Source organism: Chionomys nivalis, chromosome 8 (genome assembly GCF_950005125.1).
Source record: "Chionomys nivalis chromosome 8, mChiNiv1.1, whole genome shotgun sequence".
NCBI lineage: Eukaryota > Metazoa > Chordata > Mammalia > Rodentia > Cricetidae > Chionomys > Chionomys nivalis.
The window spans coordinates 66273757-66293568 of NC_080093.1; the positions used below are offsets into that span (position 1 = coordinate 66273757).

General features: G+C 47.7%; 1 protein-coding gene across 1 annotated transcript in view; it reads right to left on the reverse strand.

Annotated features, from left to right (window-relative positions):
- Tacc2 (transforming acidic coiled-coil containing protein 2) overlaps positions 1–19812 on the reverse strand; it is a 112553-nt gene that overhangs the window by 90004 nt on the left and 2737 nt on the right. Inside the window, exon 2 of the mRNA XM_057779553.1 lies at positions 5889–6014. The gene's annotated coding sequence lies outside the window, so the exon portion shown is untranslated. The remainder of the gene's footprint in view (positions 1–5888; positions 6015–19812) is intronic.

Genomic DNA, 19812 nt, shown 5'->3' on the forward strand with positions numbered 1-19812 from the left:
CAATGCCAGATGCTTTGGACAGAAGTCAGAGGCAGCTTCAGTCACCAACTGCTGGCCCAGGAGTCTCCAGGCCTGAGTTGCTGTGACCAGGACAAGACTGTCTCCACCTAGTGTGTACCACATGTGGGCCCCGGCACAGCAGCAGGGACATCTCTGTGGAGGGAACCCTTCAGATTTCTAAGTAGAGATTTGGGTGGGGCAAGTCTGACTCCCACCGGCGCTTCTGATGCAACCTAAAGTCTGGCGTGAAGCAGGTAGGTGAGTAGTTTTCCGACGGTATCCAAGGACTTCTCGGGATCTGCCTGGGTTCCAGACCAGGAAGAACACAGTCCAGCAATTCCTGCCGTGACCTTAATAGCCAGTTCCACTGCCTGATAAGTGACATAGCCAGAAGGCTTCACTTGGAAAACCATCCTGGCTTACTTATTTATTTATTTGGGAAAATATGGAACAAACGAGAACGCAAATGGCTGCGGGCAATCTAGTCATTTGTAAAATGTTCTAGAGGACTTGAACCCAGGTTTCTGGGTCACCCAGAGATGTCAAAACCAAAACAGAACTGAAACCACAGGAGCAAGTGTGCTACCCGCACAGAGGACATGAAGAGGTCGCCTTCCTTTCATCTGAGGAATACCTCCGAGAGAGCAACAGCTCCCTTCCCATGAAGAGCACAAGAAACTTGAGGATTAGATACCAGACCATCGGCAAGCAATCCTGAGTGGGGTTCTCTTCTCTCTCTGGAGGTTTACACAAGCTCCTACTCTGATTTTTATTACTTCGTTGTTAAATCTTTGAGACAGCCTCACAGAGCAGGCAGGCATCCCTTGCAGTATAGGCAAGACTGATTTGTTCTGCCTCCCTAGTGCTGGGACCTCAGACATGAGCCACAGTGCCTGGCTCCATTTTCTTTAAATACCCTTTTTACTTTTTCCTAAATTTTTATTACATTTGTGTGTGTGTGTGTGTGTGTGTGCATGCATGCACACAGATCTGCAAGCAGATGCACACATATGGCATGGCATGAGTGTGGAAGTCTAAGGACAATTTGTAGGAGTCACACTTTACTGAGCCATCTTGCTGATCCTTTACCTTTATAAAGACATTTTTTAAAATCTGACTTGAATTGGAGAGGTGACTGACAGCTAAGAGTGCTTGCTGCTTTTGCAAAGGACTTAAGTTTAGTTCCCAGCATCCATATCAGGTGGCTGACAACTTCCTGTAACCCCAGCTCTAGGGGATCCAAAACTTTCTTCAGGTCTCCGAGGGAACCTGCACACATGTGGCACAAACACAGATACACACAAATAATTTTTTAAAATTAAAAATCTAAAAAAGTAGTTGCAAGTTAAAAGGAACTTTTTTTTCCAGCTGAGCATGGTGGTGTACACCCTTTAATCCCAGCACTCAGGAGGCAGAGGCAGTTAGATCTCTGAGCTTAAGGACAGCCTGGTCTAAATCAATAGTTCCAGGATAGCCAGGGCTACACAGTGAGATCTTCTCCCAAAATACAAAATACACTTTAAAAAAGTTTTTTATTTTAAATTCTGTTGTTTAGCAATCTCCTCAAAGATAAAACAATTGTGACTGGGATATTCTAGAGCCGTAGTTCTCACCCTTCTAACGCTGTGACCCTTTAACACAGTTCCTCATGTTGTGATCCCAACTGTAAAGTTATTCTTGTTGGTCTTCATAACTATAGTTTCTCTACAGTTATAAATAGTAATATAAATATTTCATATGCAGGATATCTGATATGTGACCCCTAAGGAAGGGTCATTTAACTCCCAAAGGGATCGCCCCCCACAGGTTGAGAACTGTCCTTCCAAAGGAAGATGAAACATTCCATTCTGCAGGGAAGCGCCTTAAAACTCAGGAAGTAAACGACTCAAAAGCTTCAGAAGCCCCTGAAACTGACCAGAATTCACTAGGCTCCTCGGTCCTCTAGTACCCACAGCCGAAAGGACAGCTGAAAGATGCTCAGAAGAGACATTTTCCAACCCGCTGAGCAGCCTGCGGGCTGTGCAGTGTACTCCAGGGTCCCAGCTTTCATGAGCTGTCACCCACGCTGGGGTGGGCGCTGGTGACACCGCTGTCTTTGAGTCATTTCTGATCCTGTAGCCCCTCACCCATACTCCTGAAAGTAACCCAGTAAAACTCAGTGATTCACCAGTTTGGACTCTGATTGTATCCTTACTTCGGTCTGTCACTGGCACTCTATCTGAGGACAGAAAAGTTTGCTCGTATCTCTCCACAAATATCGTCACACAAATTGGACAAACAGCAAGCCTTGTTTCTGCAGGAAGGCAAGCCATGCCCCACCCCACATCTTCCTCTATCTCCTTCCTACTCTAAGCCGGAAGGGGAAGACAGTCACTTTTGAGGTTAAAGTCACTACTGCACCCTCCAGGATACGCTTCTTAGTCACTCCAACAGGTGGGCAGGGATGAGTCCATTTGCTGCTTGCCATTCACAGCAATGGTCCATGAAATTCACAGATATGAGTCAGCCAACACCAAACCACTTGGGTGGGGTTGGGGATATGCTCTAGGTTCCCGAGAGCCCCTGGGAAGACTTTGATCAGTCAATCTATCAAAATGCAACCGTCAGTGTGTGTGTATTCCTATCTAAAAGCATCCAAGGTCACACCCTGATCTACTAGCACCCTCCTCACACAATGGCATTAACTCCTGCCAGACAAACTTTCAGTGAACCCCCATATTTTCTTCACTGAGCACATCAGGCTCCTCTGAACTTCAACATTGTACATAGGGGTTGTTCCCAACAGCAAGATCATCAACAAAAGCACCAAATGTTTCCAGTGCACCATGAAAAGGTCCCATGTTCACAGCACGAGAGACGAAATGTCAAGAAAGCATAGTGTCACTGCATCTTCCAGCTGCGAACGCTCACGTTGAGTGACTGCCATGTTTTCACTGCTCTGAATACATCTGCAAAGGACTGGGGAGGAGCCATAAAAATTGACTCTGGGGTTATCAGCAAGTCTTGTAGAAGAATCAAATTCACAAATATGGGCTGAATAATGAGACTTGGTTACATTTTATGACAATACAATTTTAATCACCTTGGGTGACCAAAGTGAAACCAACCAATGGCAGTTTGAAAAGGGACTGCCTTGTTCCCACCAACCTAGTGATACCCTCCTGCACAAATGTTCCGGTTCCCGCTGGCTTCTCTTTAGTCGAATGCTTCCCTGATTTTGGCTCCTGCCTCAGTCTTAGCTTTGCCTCCCAGAGGAAGGACAGTCAGGAAGCTGACCTAGTCCTCAGTACTAAGAGTATCTATGCTGGCCTCCCTTCTCATCCTGCATTCTGTGGTCACTCCTGGGTAATGATGTAGGTGACATCTGCCAGGAATGAGGTTAGGAGGGCGGCTGAGCAGCCCAATGCACCTGCCTCAACATGGCTGCTGTATGGCCTGAGTCAGTGCATCTGTGAGATGCAGCCAGAAGAGCACTCCATCATCATCCATGGGCCCTGTGAGGATCCACAGATCCACTCAAGATGGTGCACAGAGTCATCCTACTGTGTCCCAGGACAACTGTTCAAAAGGATGGTCCCAGGGTAGAGAGAGGGGACCTCAGAAGGGCAGACCATACCCCCAGCTGGACTTCAGTCCTCCTGTATGCTATCTAGCCATGTCCTTGTTCACCTTCTGACCTCGGTGGTCCCATATCCCCTTGTCCCAACTGTAAGACAGAAACACCAACAGAGTAAGGAAAATCCTTTCCTGGCTTCTCAAGAGAGGTAATTGCACTCATGGTTAGAGGACCCTAGGTCTTCCAAAAACTCTGGGGGTCAGAAAGTTGGAGCATCACTGAGACAAGGAAGTGGAGGAGGGTAAGAAGAAGGTGACCTGTTACTCACAGGCACCTTCCACACACTTGAGTTAAATTCTATGTAAGTAAGAACCTCAGCTGAGTCCCATGAAGAGGGGAACATTGAAATCCCTGGCTGGTGCTCACCTGCCAGGGCATCTCTGGTTCTGGGCTATGGTTTCCTGTCATCTCCCTCCACTCCTGTTTTACCTACACCAGGCAGACTCCCCGAGGAGAGGGCTTCTCTACTGCTGCCAGCTGCCTGCCCATCACCAGTAACCTAAGAGAAGTAGCCAGGGAAGGGTCAGTGCAAACATGACACAGGTCAGGAGGCAAGGAGCGTCCTTGTCCTTTAATCTATGTTCGAGCTCCAGCACACCCCTCTCCCATTCCAGATCAGGGACTGCAGTTCCAGGAGTCATGAAGACCCCCAGACTAGTGGGGGAGATAGACTTCAGGTGAGGGCAGTGACACAGGGGGCAGTGTCAGCTGAGTTTAAAGGAAGGCTCCTTAGAGTAAGAGACCTGAGGCACACGCTCCAGGATGAAAAGTTCCTTTTCTGTCCTGCTCACCTAGGCTACCCCAGTGCTGCACAAGATCTGGCAGAACCCAGTAGCTTTTCTGACATAAGTGTAAGTTAAAATGTGTAAACAGAGACTGCACATTGGCTTCTCAGCTGCTCCGACCTAAATAATCACTCAGATAAAACTATATTAATTACAACACTGTTTGGCCAATAGCTTAGGTGTATCCCTAGCTGGTTCTTATATCTTAAGTTAACCCATTTCTATTAATCTATGTATCACCACGGGGCTGTGACCTCCTGGTAAGGTTCCGGCATCTGTCTCCTTCAACAGCTTCATGACATCTTTTTTACTCCACCTACTCTCTCTCCATGTCTGTTTTTATTTCCTGCCTGGCTTTATTCTGTCTTGCTATAGGCCGAAGCAGCTTCTTTATTAACCAATGGTAATAAAACATTCACAGCATACAGAGAGGAATCCCACATCAAAAATGTGTACAGATGGAGACTATGGCTATAAACTAAGATGTGGAGAGCCAGAGACTATGTCAGTTAATATTGTCAACTTGGCAGAATCTAGAACCATGGAGGAGACAAGTCTCTGGGCAGATCTAGGAGGGACTTTCTAGATGGGTTAACTGAGAAGGGAAGGCCGACCCTAACTGGGTGGTCCTGTGCCATTAGAGGAAGCAGCAGAGTGCTGGGGTTCATCCCTCTCTGCTTCCTGGCTATGGGCACTAAGTAGCCAGCTGCTGTACAGTCCTGTGACTGTGCCTTCTGTGCCATGATGGATGGACCCTCAAACTGTGAGCCAAGACAAATCCTCTGTCCCACAAGTTGCTTTTGTTGGGCATTTGTCATGGCAACAAGAAAAGTAACTAATCCAGAGACCCAAGTGTTGATGTGAATGTGTTCTGTGAAATTATTTATATAGACGTACGTGTGTGTGTGTGTGTGTGTGTGTGTGTGTGTATGCGTGTGTGTGTTAGCCCAGTCTCAAGGCCGCTGCAAACCAAGTCTTGTCTAAATGCAAAGGCTGCAGGAAAAGGGGAGGTGAAGCTGAATCTATGCCAAGTAGGGGGTAGCAAAGAACTGGGTGTGAAGGACAAGGAAGACGGAAGGACTGTAGGAGGCAACAGGACAGAAGACAGAGCCGAGAGTCCAGGTCTCTGTGCCGGGCAAAGGCCCAAGAACCTGGCTCCTCTTCCCACGCCCTGCTGACTCCTCTGTTCTCTGATCATCGCCCAAAGACAGAAGAAAACAAGCAGCTGGACAAGCTGATGTCCCAGCAGTCAGCAGGTAGCCAGCTCCCTAAACCAGGCCCTGAAACAGCAATACACTCTCTGGAGGGCTTCCAGTGTCCTTTCAGAGTAAAACTGAGGCCAGAAGAAGCTAAGCCCTGCCACAACCTACTGAGCTTAGAACAGGTAGACAGACACTGTGAGAAACGGGTGGAGGGATGAAGGAAGAGATGGAGGGAGAACTCATGCGACCTTGGCTCAGGCAGTCCCAGCCATGTTTCTACTGTACCTCTGGACTGTCAGATGTGTAGAGACTGAGCTGGCACTGTCACCATGATGGGAAGAGTCAGCTAAGGGTGGGTGTCCCAGGTCTGCAGGAGCAGCTGGCTGGATGACATCATCAGTTCCAGGGGCGCTATGGAGGGAAAAAAAAAAAAAGAATCAAGAAACTCAGGAAGTTCCCAGGAGATGCAGATGTATTAACATCTGGCCCTAGGCAGGGCTCACACTCCCTCTCTATAACAGGAAGGAGATATCTGGGCTTCATACAGATAGTCCAAAGATATGCTGGTCCAGGAAGAGTGCTCTATCCATGGCTAAGCACAAGCAAGTACAGAAACCTGTAGGAGGAGGGTTAGCATTTACAGATTCCACACACAGTAGTCAAGCAACCCCTTTGGGACGTTGTTTTTATTACCACTTAGAAATAAAGGCACAGGCAGGTTGAATAACTCAAGCCTGACCTCAGCAGCCACCTTGTCCATCACCACACCTGGCTGGGCCCTCAAGATGGAGGATTAGGAGAAAGGTAAGTAGCCCCCAGTGCAAGGCCATTCCTATCTTTGAAAACCACGATTAGGAAGGAGTTTGACATTCTGCAGAACAGGAAAATGTCACTGTAATTAGAGCTTAGACAAAGTGGGGGCTACGGAGGGGAGAAGGGGATGGGGTAGGACACAAGATCAGGTGGAGAAACCAGAACTTGGTCATAAGCCAAGGGATTGACCTGAAGCTTCTAAATGGTCAGGCACCAACAGGGCCCCTGGCGTGTGTATGAGTGAGAGTGGGTGGGCCCAGGAAACTTCCTAAACTACATTCTAAATACCAGTGGGCAGGCCCATATGAATGCCCATGAATTACTATTCCCTGTGGGTCCTACCCACAATTCCAATTCCTCTGGGGCAGCCACTGGAGCCCCATGGCTACACATAGGGGTCAGGGAGGTCATACAAGGAAAAGGAGGGAAAGGAGCCAGCTGGGAGGGGGAGGAATGGCCAGGATAGGTCTTTGGTGGATTACAACTTGGAGACTCCAAAATTATGGACATGATCGACTTTCTAAATATCACCGAGTCAGAGGAGAAAAACAGCCCTGGAGTTTTGGCAGCACACGCAGCACATCATAGAAGATTCAGCTTCCTTCAACACACCATGGGCTTTCCAAGATACTATTTTAGGAGATAACGGCTGGGAGTAAGGAGACGGTGGTCACAGTAGCAAAAGCAACTGAAGGTGACCAAAATGTCCAACGGTGGGGAACGGTTCATCAGATTAAGGCACAGCCACACAACAGATTCATTTGCAGCGGTTTAAGAATGTTGGTAGAGCTTGGGGCATCTAGGTGAAAATATTTTCATGATTAACTGAAAACCGGAAACGTAAACTATGGGTCACATAATCGAGCCTCGTGTGGCTGTGTGCAGCAATGAAGCAAACAGCAACAGTACAAATGGGCCAGCAAGCAAGGTAAAACCTACACCAAGGTGTTAACAGCAGAATTCTTTGGCTCAAGCTAAGTATTTTTCTTCATAGATTTGGTATCTATTTTCTAATTCTTCAAAAGATAATTTAATTATATTCTAACTTATTGTGTGTGTGCTCACGTGTGCATGTGTGTGTGTGCATGTGGTAGTCAGAACACAACTTCCAATATGGGTCTTGGGGATTGAACTCAGGTCCCCGGGCTTGGCAGCTGATACCATTTGTGGCTGAGCCATCCCATGAGCCCTGTTTTCTGGTTCTATGCTGAATGAATACCACTAGTATAGTCAACATAAACAAGAAAATATATTTAAGAGAAATTTTAGGTGTCAGGGAACAACTTGGCTCCCTGTCCTAGTGACTGCTTTGTGACATGGGTACCATCAGAGCAACACCACTTCCGAGTTCACGCCAACGTCGTGAAGACTTGCCCACCTCATTCTGAGACAGAAACACACCCACACTCATTCATTAGGCATCGTCCGAGAAAATGAAGGCACAGAGAGACGTTTCCAAAAACATACATCCACCCACCCAGAGGATGGAATGGCACTTTTCAAAGACCACTGACACTTCCCTAAGTTTTCTGAACAGAAATAGTTTCTGGGTGACAGTTTGACTAATATCCTGATCAGTTATGACATTAGTGCGCAAGCATGCTATTACATTCGAAAACTGTCGATGATGTCAGGAGGGTTGGCTTCCAGAGCAGCCCCACCTTGGGATGTCTGCCAGGTGACTGCTTGGGACTTTAGCTTTTCCATATGTAAGAGTGAAGGCCTGGGCTGCGCCGTAACTGCGGGGTTCCTTGCTCCAGTCAAGCCCCTTACTCCGCTTACTAACTTACCTCCCAGCCGGGCGGTGGTGGCGCACGCCTTTAATCCCAGCACTTGGGAGGCAGAGGCAGGCGGATCTCTGTGAGTTCGAGACCAGCCTGGTCTACAAGAGCTAGTTCCAGGACAGGCTCCAAAACCACAGAGAAACCCTGTCTCGAAAAACCAAAACAAACTAACTTACCTCCCTCCTTCTGCTGCTTACATAGCTCTCTGCATTGACAGGCTACAGGCTGGAGTATTAATAAGCTTCCAGTAATGGTCTGGCAACCCCTTGTATAAAAAACAAAATTATGATTTGAAATACACATGTATGTGCATCTCGAGTAAGCTGAACTAATTGCTAAATATCTGTGCTTATATAGAGGTGTATATATATCAAACTCACACTGTACCACCAGCTCGGAGACCTTCCTGATTTCTGGACAGTTAGAACTTCTTATGAAACATTTCTTCAGGGGCTGAAGAGATGGCTCAGTGGTTCAGCACACCAGCTGCTCTTGCAGAGGATCTGGGTTTGGTTCCCAGTACCTGCCTAGTGGCTTGCAACCATCTGTAATTCCAATTCTGGGGAATTCAATACCCTTTTCTGACTTCTATGGGCACCAGGCACAAATGTGGTACACACACATGCATGCAGACAGAACACTCACACACATAAAAGTAAAATCATAAAAGGCCAACCTGGACTATACAGTGAGTTCCAGGAGAGTCGGGACTACATAAGGAGATCCTGTTTCAAAAACTATTTTAAAAAATTTATTTATTAAAAAAGCCCCACATTTCTTCACAGATCTACTGACTGAAACGATAAAAGCTTTCTAAATTCTGCTAGTAGATAACACTGAATCTAGAATGACTGAAACATTTTTCAGGGGGCAAATTTTGGTTAGAGATTTCAACCACCAGCTGTTACCATCAGCTGCCGAGCCTCCTGCAAACCTAGGTAGCGGAGGTTGAGTGGTCGCTGGCATGTGTGGGAAGCTTGTGCCAACAAGTGCTTTTCCACAAGTCTGTGCATCACTACGACAGACCAAGGCAGCAAGGGCCCTCCTTTCAAGAGGAAGGTATTGTGAGATATTTACTCTTTTGGGGGCCCACCACCCAGTTTCCAAATAAATCACAGATGGAGGCTAATTCATAGTTACAAATGCCTGGCCTTATTTTGGCTTGTTTCTTGCCAGCTTTTCTTACCTTAAATTATCTCGACTGCCTTTTGCCGCTGGGCTTCTTTCCTTCTTTCCCCATGGCTGGCTGGGTGACGGGGTGGCTGCCCCCTGACGTCTTCCTCTCTCTGGTCTCTGGCTCCTCTTTCTCCTCCCAGATTTCTCCTTCTATTTATTCTCTCTGCCTCCCAGTCCCGCCTATCTTCGTGCCTGTCTGGCTATTGGGCATCCAGCTCTTTATTAGGACCATCAGGTGTTTTAGACAGGCAAAGAACCAGTTTCACAGAGTTAAACAAATGGCATAAACAAAAGTCACACACCTGAGATTAACATTCCAATAATATCCCCAACAGGACGGTGTCCACGTGCTAGTGCGAAAAGGCCAAATGACACCGCAGGCTCCACACACGTAGTACACCCGTGCCCCATCAGCATCCTGGGGGCACCTGAGTGAATAGCATGCAGCCATACACTGCAAGCTGGTAAGCTAATCCAGACTAAGGTAAATTCAAAATCCAAGGGATAGTTTCTCAGGTGTGGTATCTTAGTGCATCAGGGCGATGTAGCAGATGTCACAAGACTGATGGCCTAGAAACCACTGCTCTGCATCTCTCGACTTTCTGGAGGCTGGGATTTCATAATCAAAGCCAGCAGGTCTGCGGGCTGCTGGGAGTCCTCCCCCAGGCTCACAGCCTGTGCTGTTTCACTAGGTCCTCTTCTGGTGGAAGGGCACAGGGAGCTTTCTCTGGTTCCCTGCACAGAACACTAATCCCATCCATGAAAGCTTGCCCTCACACCTAGCCACGTCCCCAAGTCCCCACCGCTTAACATCTCCACCTGAGCCTTCACGTTGGTTCTAGCTAGTTTTATGTCATCATGACCCAAGCTAGAGTCAGGGAGAGGAAGGAGTCTCAATCGGAAAAAAATGCCTGCATAGGATAAGACAGTAGGCAAGCCTGTAGGGCTTTTCTTAATCAGTGATTGATGTGGGAGGGCTCAGACCTTTATGGATGGGGCACCCCTGGGCTGATGGTCCTGGGTTGACAAAAACAAACAAACAAACAGAACACAGAGAGCAAGCCAATAAGCAGCACTCCACACACAGCCTCTGCGTCAGCTCCTTTCTCCAGGTTCCCTCCTGGTTTGAGCTCCTGTCATGGCTTCCCTAAAAGGACTATGACTTCAGATATGTAAGACACATTAACCTTTTCCTCCCAAGTTGCTTTTGGACATAGTGTTTCATCAAAGCAATGATAATACTTACTAAAACAAGGTCTTAGCGTATGAATTTGGGAGGACACTGTTAGACCCTAACAAGGGGTACCCGATGAACAAGCTGTCGTCACAGAAACCCAGGATTCTTCCAGGCCAAAAGGATCTGGTGAGGATCTCGGAACACTCTAGGAGCAGCTGAAACACGGAAAGGGCTTCATTGGTCCAATGTGTGCAAAGAGCCTTGCAAATTAAAGACGGTTCCTCAGGCTGGAGCACAGCTCCGTGTCAGGTTCCATCCTCAGCACAATACAACAAAATGAAAGCTCCCTCCCTTCTCCCTACTGTTTGGTTCTAAAACCACTGGCTTTCCTTCCCCTTCCTTTAGTGGACAAGAGTGATGTGGAGGAGCGAGGGCAAGGGTAGCAATGGCATAGGGAAGACCAGGGTTCTAAGGAAGTCACCAGCACAGGGAGGACAGTCAAGAAACAGCAACAGCAAGATCCAAGGCAGGACAAGCCAGGCTCTCGTGAGAAGAGGATCTACAAGTACTAAATGTGATAGGGCTGGAGAAAAAAAGAGACACGGGATTAGGCAGCTGCAATCTCCCGCAATCGGAGATTATCCACTAATCAGGGATCGAGGCAGAGAGATGTGTATGCATGTGTGTGCATGTGTGCGCCTGTGTGTGGACAGAGGGCCTCAAAAAGGAAAATAAGGGACTAGAGAGATGGCTCATCAGTTAAGAGCACCGATTGTTCCTTCTGGAAAGTGGGGTTCGATTCCCAGCACCCACATGGCAGCTCACAATGAACTCTAGTCTCGTAGGATCCAAAGACTTCTGAGGGCACTGCATATACACAGTGCACAGACATACACGCAGGGAAAACACCCATACACACAGAATAAAAATAAAGGTTAAAGAATTAATAAAAGATAGAAAATACAGAAAGTGTTGGATCGCAACCCATTGAATTAAAGTAATAACCCATGCATCCATATGGACTGAAATGATAACAAGGAACAGATGAATGAACAAGGAGGAAGGAAGGCGTCTTATTTGTATGAGGAATGGTGGAAATAAAGATGCCACCACTAAGGGCCCATCATGGAAGAGGTGAGTACAGGCCAGGCAGGGGACATGGAAGAATACTAAGGTAGGTGGCGCAAAGAAGCAAATGGTAGCATGGTCTCTACGGCTCCTCTACCAAATGCCAACTGATCACAAGACGAAAAGTGACAGCTTCATGGTGGAGATGTCGGGTAGGTTCCAGCCTTGCCAGGTATTGTAAAAGATACACATAGAGCGAGGGGGTGACGGGCAGAGCCTGCATGGGAAGCGATCAGCAATTGGAGAATTCGGGTGAATAGAGTGTGGGCGTTCTTTGCACTATTCTCACAGTTTTCTTGGAACGGCAGTGTGTGCAGCAGCACTTAAACAAAGCCTTCCTGAGTAAGGCCTGCAGACAGCCGCCCAGAGGTCTGTCTGGCTCTGGAGGGCAGCACAGGCTGTGGGGAGGGCAAGATGGGGGCCTACACTGGATGGCTGGGGCTAGAGCCAGCTCCGAGCAGCCTCAGAGTGTCAGGAGAGCAGGACAGGAACCTCTAGTCTCAGGGTGACGGATGCGTCACAGAGCTATTTGCAGGCAAATGGCGGGACGTTTGAAAACTGACGGTCATGCTGCTGTAGAGATAACAAAGAGAAGAAGCGAGGGAGCCCAGAATGAGCTCTGGACTATCCAGGAGCCAGGTCAGGCTGGAGAGGACACAAGCCACTGCAGAGGAAGGGGCTCAAGATGTCCTAGGGTTGGGGGAGTGGCAGAGGGAACAATCAGGGACTATTTGTGATCTGAGCATCTAATGACTTGGCAAGTTCCTAACTGCAAGCCTCAGACATAAAAACTTAGGACTTCCTGTGTCATTAGGGACTTATCTCTAACAAGGGTTAAAGATTATTTACTTAGCTCTAAAGGAAGTCCGGTTCAACTTAAATAAGTTTACATCATTCTGACTAATAGCATGCTTCCCTGGAGTTTTTCACTTTGTTGTTGACATTGCTATATTTTAAATTTTTTCTTTCTATTTTGAGGATCTCATGTAGCCCAGGCTGGCCTTAAATTGCCCATGTGGGCGAGAATGATCTTATCTTGAACTCCCAAACTCCTGCCTCCGCCCCCAGTATGCTGGGATTACAGTTTAGGTACTATGGAGCCAGGTTTCCAAAGCTGGGGATTTAACTGAGGTCTTTGTGTACACCAGGCAAGCACCAACTGAGCGCTGCTCTTCCCTGGCTGTTCCTTCTTCTTTCTCCTAACATAAGTTGAGAATCTTACTTCGTTCTTGCAGTGGGGTCTCATCATGTTGCCCACACCAGTCCATTCTCATGCCAAGGCCTCTCGACTAGCTGGGACTGTGGGCGTGCATCACAGAGTCAGCTAAGGTAGAACACTAACCTCAGGGCTGGGCTCCCCAGAAACTGGGTTGCACTGAAGAGAACTGGAAGAGTTCTCGCAGTCAGAGCCTAGCAGCTCGGGGCAGCTCTTCTCTGCTGCCTGGGTTTCAGAAGGCATGCCAAAGATTGGCAGAATGGAAGCTTCTCTGATTGCGAATCTCCTGCCGAAGCCATAGGCCAGTTGTGAGCTAGTATGATAGAGGAGGGGGAGGGGAGGCTGCGTGACACCTGGAGCACATGCAGGGCGTGGCCTTCCCAGAGCATCGCTCCTGAGCATCCTGGGCAAATATCTGTCCTCTGGGGAGTGAAGAGGACAGAACCCTTGCTCTGCTTCTGCCGGTATCATTAATGTACGACTCTGGGCAAACCAAGCTGGGCTTTCTTTGTCCAGATCTGGCAGGTGAAATTGGGACAAGTTTGGCCTGGCATTCCTGTAGGCCAGGCAGAAGCGGAACTAAGATTCCTAGACCAGCAAGATCAACTTGCCTAGGGTCAGGCGTGAAACTCAAGGCTGTGATGGTCTTTGACCATAATCTAGGAACGCTTGCTTTATTGTTTCTAACACTCTGATGTACATGAACTTGGAAAGAAACCGACATAAACATAACAGCTTCATTGAGAAGAACAGCTAGTCACTAGGCCTGTGTGAAGGGCATCATCCTCCCTTGGCAAGCCTGTAGAATACGATCAAGCTGAGGCCAAGGGCATGGGAGTCAGGAAATCTCACAGCCAGCCAGGAGGGAGGGACCAGGAAGATGCCTCCTACAGGGCTCTAAGGAAAGGGGTTTGTGGGAATGATTCTGAGGCAGAGACAGACAAACAGATAAGCAAGTCTAGCAAGGTGAAGACTTGGCCTTTGTTTAAAAAAAAAAAGAAAAAGAAAAAAAAACCCACTTTTTTTTTTTTTTTTTTTTTTAGGAGAAAATTTGCACAATGTCTCAGGGCTTTGCTAACTGCTGTCTGTGATCCCTCAGGACTCCCGACAAGAGGGCAGCCATATTGCTTTACAGGGGTGGAGACCAGGTCTTGGGAATGCAATGATTTGGCAAGGGAATACCAGTGAGAATCTGGGCCTCCCACCACCGACATCCTTCAGGAGCCCTGAAAGGCACACAGCCCTGACTGGAGCACAGTCAGGGAGGGCTCAGGAGGGGCACAAGCAGTCATGAGACTTCCCAGGAGACAGGAAGAAACCGCAGGTCCAGAGGGGAACTTGGAACCCGAAGCGACAAAAGCAAGAATATTTCTCTTTGCTGACAAACCTCAGCTTGGAGCTCAAAAGCAAGTTTATGGGAACGTGTGAATGAGAGAACAAATGAACCAACCAGCGACGGCTGTACAGCCATAAGGAGCCATAGCCACAGAGGATGATATATACTGCAGCGTCTCATTTCAAGCTGAACTTCTGCTCAATTCAACTATGACCTGTGCTTTTCACATCTTGTAAGGACTCAATTTTTTTTTTAAGCCTCAAATTTATTTTTGCCTACTTCTGAAAAGCCCTGGGCTTTAGTACTGGGCCTTGGCTGATGAAGAAATAAAACTCCTCTTGAGAAGCAAGTGACCGCAAAGACTGTAAGGGCAGACTACCTCAGTCAGAACCATCCCTCTGCAATGAAGAGCGGGTTTGCCCGAAGCTCAGTCTCCCCATCTGTTACCCCGGCAACAGCAGTGGACAGACTCATAGCGCCAGTCCTGAAAGCATCTATCTCTCCAGCAGGGTGCCTGGCCAGTGGGATGTGTTTCAAAGAGAAAGGTGCCGTTGGCACAAACACAGCGGGTCCTCCTTCACTCCTGCCTTCCCTGCCCAGGTGCGCCTCCTCCGGTGGACACACTCCTCCTTCTCCCAGGCTGTGTGAGCACCAGGAGAGTGAGGATCAAGAATGGACAGCAGACAGATGGCAGCAAGCGATGGGACTAAGGCTCACAGGCACACAGGACATGCTCAACGCAGTGCAGACCTGTCTTCACAAAGAGCAACAGCGTATACTCGCAGTGACTTGAATATGGTTTGCCTCTGCCAACCTCAGCTGGAGTGCAGTCCCCACCCAGGCATGTTAAAAGGTGGCACCAGATGGCACCTGTAAGGTAATTAAGGCTCTGCCCTCAGGAGTGGATTAACCCATTTAGGCCTCTAATGGATTAGTGGATTATCTTGAGAGTGGATCTGTTATAAAAGTCAGTCTGGCTAGGCCTCTCACATACTCCCAGTCTCTTGTCATGGGATGCCCTGCACTGGTTTGTTGCCGTGGCGACGAGGCTATCACCTGATGCATCCCTTTGACCTCGGATAGAGCCACCAATCAAAACAAACTTTTTTTTTTCCTGTGTAACTCGGTGTGTGTCATTAACTGTGACACATTACTGTGTCACCAACATAAAATGAACTTAAGGTATCCCTCCACCCTAGACGCTCGACAGAACACTCCATCCGAGCTGTTCCAGCTCCAGACCTGAGATCTCAGATCCCATGCAGGTTATGGTGGTCTCGGCAGCATCTAGTAACAGGAAGTGCAAAAGAGCCAATGGGGAGCTACCTCCAGGAAGTCTGAGCAGTGAGCCACGGAGGCCTTCCTCTCCAGGACCCCAGGCATCGCCCCACAATATGAAGATTTGGCTTGTTTGGTGTTACGGATCCCACCTAATCCAAAGAAAGCTGATCAGAAACCAAAAGCTCTAGAGGGATAGCCCCCTGGTTGGGCTGAAAAATGACAGGGGAGCAGGTCCACATTTTGGAGTAACCTCAAGGGTGAGGACTAAGAATGGGAGACAGAGTGTGACCTGCTGACCCCAGCCTTTGGCCACCCAGGAGACCCTGAAAAGGAAGGCGGGACAGCAGAAGGCAGGAAGCCTCCGAATCTACAACTTAACCATCCCTCCAAACCAAGCTGTTTTTGTTCCCATGTCTTCCTGGTTAATGAACTCAGGCCTGGGTTTCACGAGGAGCTCAGGGGAGGAGATATTCTCAGGACGAGCAGAGAGCAGCCGCCACGTTTCTCAAAAGACTAAGACATAAACCCTTCTAGGTCAGGCGGATAATGACACAGTTGTTCCCTAATCAAAGAAGCGCAGCACAGAGCCAAGGCTCATTTAGCACCTGCAGGTCCTTCAAGTTAGGATTCCCCACCCCCGCAGCTGGGGGCTGCTGTCCCACAGCACCAAATACACAGGTGCATTGCTTCTCCCAGGATACAGCATGGAAATCAAACGGAGGAGTCGCTGGGAATTGGGTAGAGTTGGCAAGGACCTCAAGTGGAGCCCAGAGTAAAGCTCTGACCCAGCTGGACAGTTTACTAGCCATTTGTAATCTTAAGCAAGCTCATTAAACTATTATGACCCTGTTTTTGAAGCTGCGACCTAAGGACAAAATGCATTACCTGAAAAATCATGAAAGGGCACTGAGCATGGAGCTCAGCTGTGAGAGTGTCCGCCTAGCTCGCATAGGCTGCGGGATCCATCCCAGCACAGAAGAAAACAAACCAGTGGTGCAGGCTAGCCCTCAGGAGATGGAGCAGGAGGAAGAAGGGCTCAGAGTCAGCCTCTGCCACACAGTGAGTTAGAGGTTAGAGGCCAGTCTGAGCTACTTGACTCTACCTCAAAAAAAAAAAGGAAAAAGAAATAACAAAAATATTAAAATTGATAGAAGCAAAAATAGAATAGTGGCTACCACGTAGTGATAACATGATTGTCTAACAGAGAGAGAGAGAGAGAGAGAGAGAGAGAGAGAGAGATTAGACTGATACAGTGAGTACTGGGGATCTGACCACACAACAATATCACCACATCAACACTGTTGAGCTGAACACTTAGCTGTATAGTTAAGATGCAAAACTTTACGACAAGTGATTTGTTTAAGCGCGGTTTAAAAGCATAGGTTAGCCAGGTGTGGGAGCTTACACCAGTAACCTTAGCATTAGGAAGTTAGAAACAGGAAGACTGTGAGTCAGAGGCCAGCCTGGACTACAGGACTACATACTGAGTTCCAGGCTAGCCTGGTCTATGCAATAAAATCCCCAAGTAAGGGATGACACTCTCCTCACCATGGGTCTTCAGGAAGCAGTATTGGGTCATAAATATCATACGGATTCAGGGAAGTGGCCCAAGCGAGATGATGTTCATAACTGTCTGCTCTGGCTCTTTCTGGCTGCCACTTTATTCAGGCTAGAACCAACACCCCCTAACATGTTTGAACTGAGAACAGGCATTCAACTCATAAGCAATGAGCTGAAGGCAGGGCAGAGGCCTCCAGTATTTTTATGCAGACAGGAGACAACTTTGAAATTAACAACAAAATAAAAATGTATCAGAATCACAGATTTTTCTCTGGGTCCAAAATCACACAAGCAGTAAAATTACTCAGTATTTTCTCTGGCACACAAGAAGGCTGAGTTCTTGACTGAAGTAAATCCTTCCCTCACGAGTCAAGAGGGGAGAGGATCTAGCCCCTGCGCCAGTGAGGAACTTCTAGAGAAACATTCTACACAGCTCTGAGTGCTGAGCACAGAAAAAAATGAGGCAGGGTCTTGTCAGACCTCAAGGAAACAGACTTTGAAACATGGCAGACCACAGGACAACCTGGGAAGAGGAACGGAGACTTAGAAGCAGCTTCGGCTAAAAGCACTGACTTTTTGCTTGGGCCTACAGCTGTCTGTCTTGGCTGCTGTGACCTCTGGATCATATTCCTGTTCAACTCTGCAGGTAAACAGCGACTCACTTAAGGGGCACCTGTCTGAAATTTACTAAATACAAAGTTGATTGGTCCTAAGTTTATCGACCCTTTCCTGGCCTCTTTCGGTGCTGAAGACACCAAGAAAGACATACAACCTTTTCCAAATGCCAGAACAGCAAGCCTGGAAGGCAATCACTCCATGATAAACTGAAATGCCCCCCTCAAGGACAAGCAATCATCCCTTCCAAAACTGAACTTTTCCCCACCCCACATAGGAGTCTCCCCAGAGTCAGCAGAACCTCCCAGAACCAGATTCGACTTAGGGTTTAGGTAACATGAGCAGGTTTGTCTAGAAACACTCCTAGGCCAGAAACCTCAAGGGATGAACACAATTCAGTCAAGGTAGAAGAGCTAGCTAGCATGGGGAAAAGGGAGCTGGACACCAAAAGCCACAGGAAGCCTGAGGTTAAGAAAGGGCCATGTGCACAATACCAGGAAGCAGGGAGAAGATGCTACCAAGCTGACTAGACAGATCTTCTTACTGTGTGCTCCCCAGGAACAGGTATGATTGATGCCCCCATGCTCTCAAGGGCCTTAAATGTAAGAATGGTGAGTGGGTGCTTTTAAGTCTAAATGGCACAGACACGGCGATGGCTCATAGACCTTGGGGGATTTAGTATTTAGGGGGATTTAGTATTCTCATTTGGGACTGGACAAGACCCCAAATGAGAGAAACGATGGAGCTGAAGACAGCAGAGACGTGAGCCAGGGGAGCAATGGCTTTCTCTTCCCAGCTCCTTCTGCCTAGATTCGCCCTCTGTGAGCAGAATCAGGTTACACACCCTTTACTTGTGCCAGATCCAGGGAAAACATGAGGGAGTCCCCATAATAATTTGGGCCTAGATAGTAAGGTTAGTTAGTAGCTTCTAATGTGTGTAGCCCCCTTTGATGTGGGATGGCTCTCTGTATGCTGTGAATGTGTTTTATTACCATTGGTTAATAAAGAAGCTGATCTGGCCCTTAGCTAGGCAGGAAATCCAAGCAGAGAGATAGGGAAAAAGAGGGCAGAGTCAGAGAGATGCCAGCAGCCTCCAGAAGAAGCAAGATGTGAGGTAATGCCACGGCCATGTGGCAATACACAGATGAATAGAAATGAGTTAATTTAGTTGTAAGAGCTAGTTAAGAATAAGCCTGTGCTAATAGGCCAAACAGTTTGTAATTAATAGTAAGCCTCAGAGTGATTATTCAGGAATTGGCAGGCAGGAGAGAGACCTTCAGTTACACCCCTTGCTTACATTTTCAGTAATAACGAAGAAGAAGAAGAAGAAGAAGAAGAAGAAGAAGAAGAAGAAGAAGAAGAAGAAGAAGAAGAAGAAGAAGAAGAAGAAGAAGAACAGAGTACAGGAGACACCAGGAAATCTCCAATAAACAGGTACCTTTAACTATAAGGTAAAAATACTAACACAAATGGCTATACCTTTGCAAAGCACTCTACGGTTTGTCAGTATCTTCACATACATGGCTTCACCAGCATCCACAGCTCTGTGAAGCAGAGGGACCTACTTCACAATACCCCTACCATTAATTAAAGAGAAGAAAAAAAGACTCCTAGATGACTCCTTCAAGGTCACAGAGCTTGTAAGAGGAGAGACAGGGCTCATAAGATTGGGTCTACATCTCTAAATCCTAGAGTCTCTACACTGCCCCTCCCCAGCCCAGGGGTAACGAGTCTTGGGAACATTGCTCTCTCTTAACTGGCAGTACTGAATCCATTAGCTAAATGAGAAGCTGAAACCCTATAACACAGTACACAGGGGCGGCAGAGAGGGGGGCGGTGCTGAGCATCCCCATATCTGGAGTGGAACCTCCACTGCAGTCAATCGCAGTATTTTCTTGAGGTCATTGCTCTATTTTTAGAGGCTTTGCCTTGCAAACTTTTGTTTCCTTGGGTCTTTGTTTTCACGCCTCTCATTTCTCTCAAATGATTTCATAATCTGTGGGATGTTTTGTCATCCCAGGGAGTTGCTGTGGCAGTGATTATTAAGGTTATAAACCAAGGACTGTGGCCTCAATGGGGCAGAGGCAGAAAAATCTCTGTCACCCGGTTGGATTTCACAGACC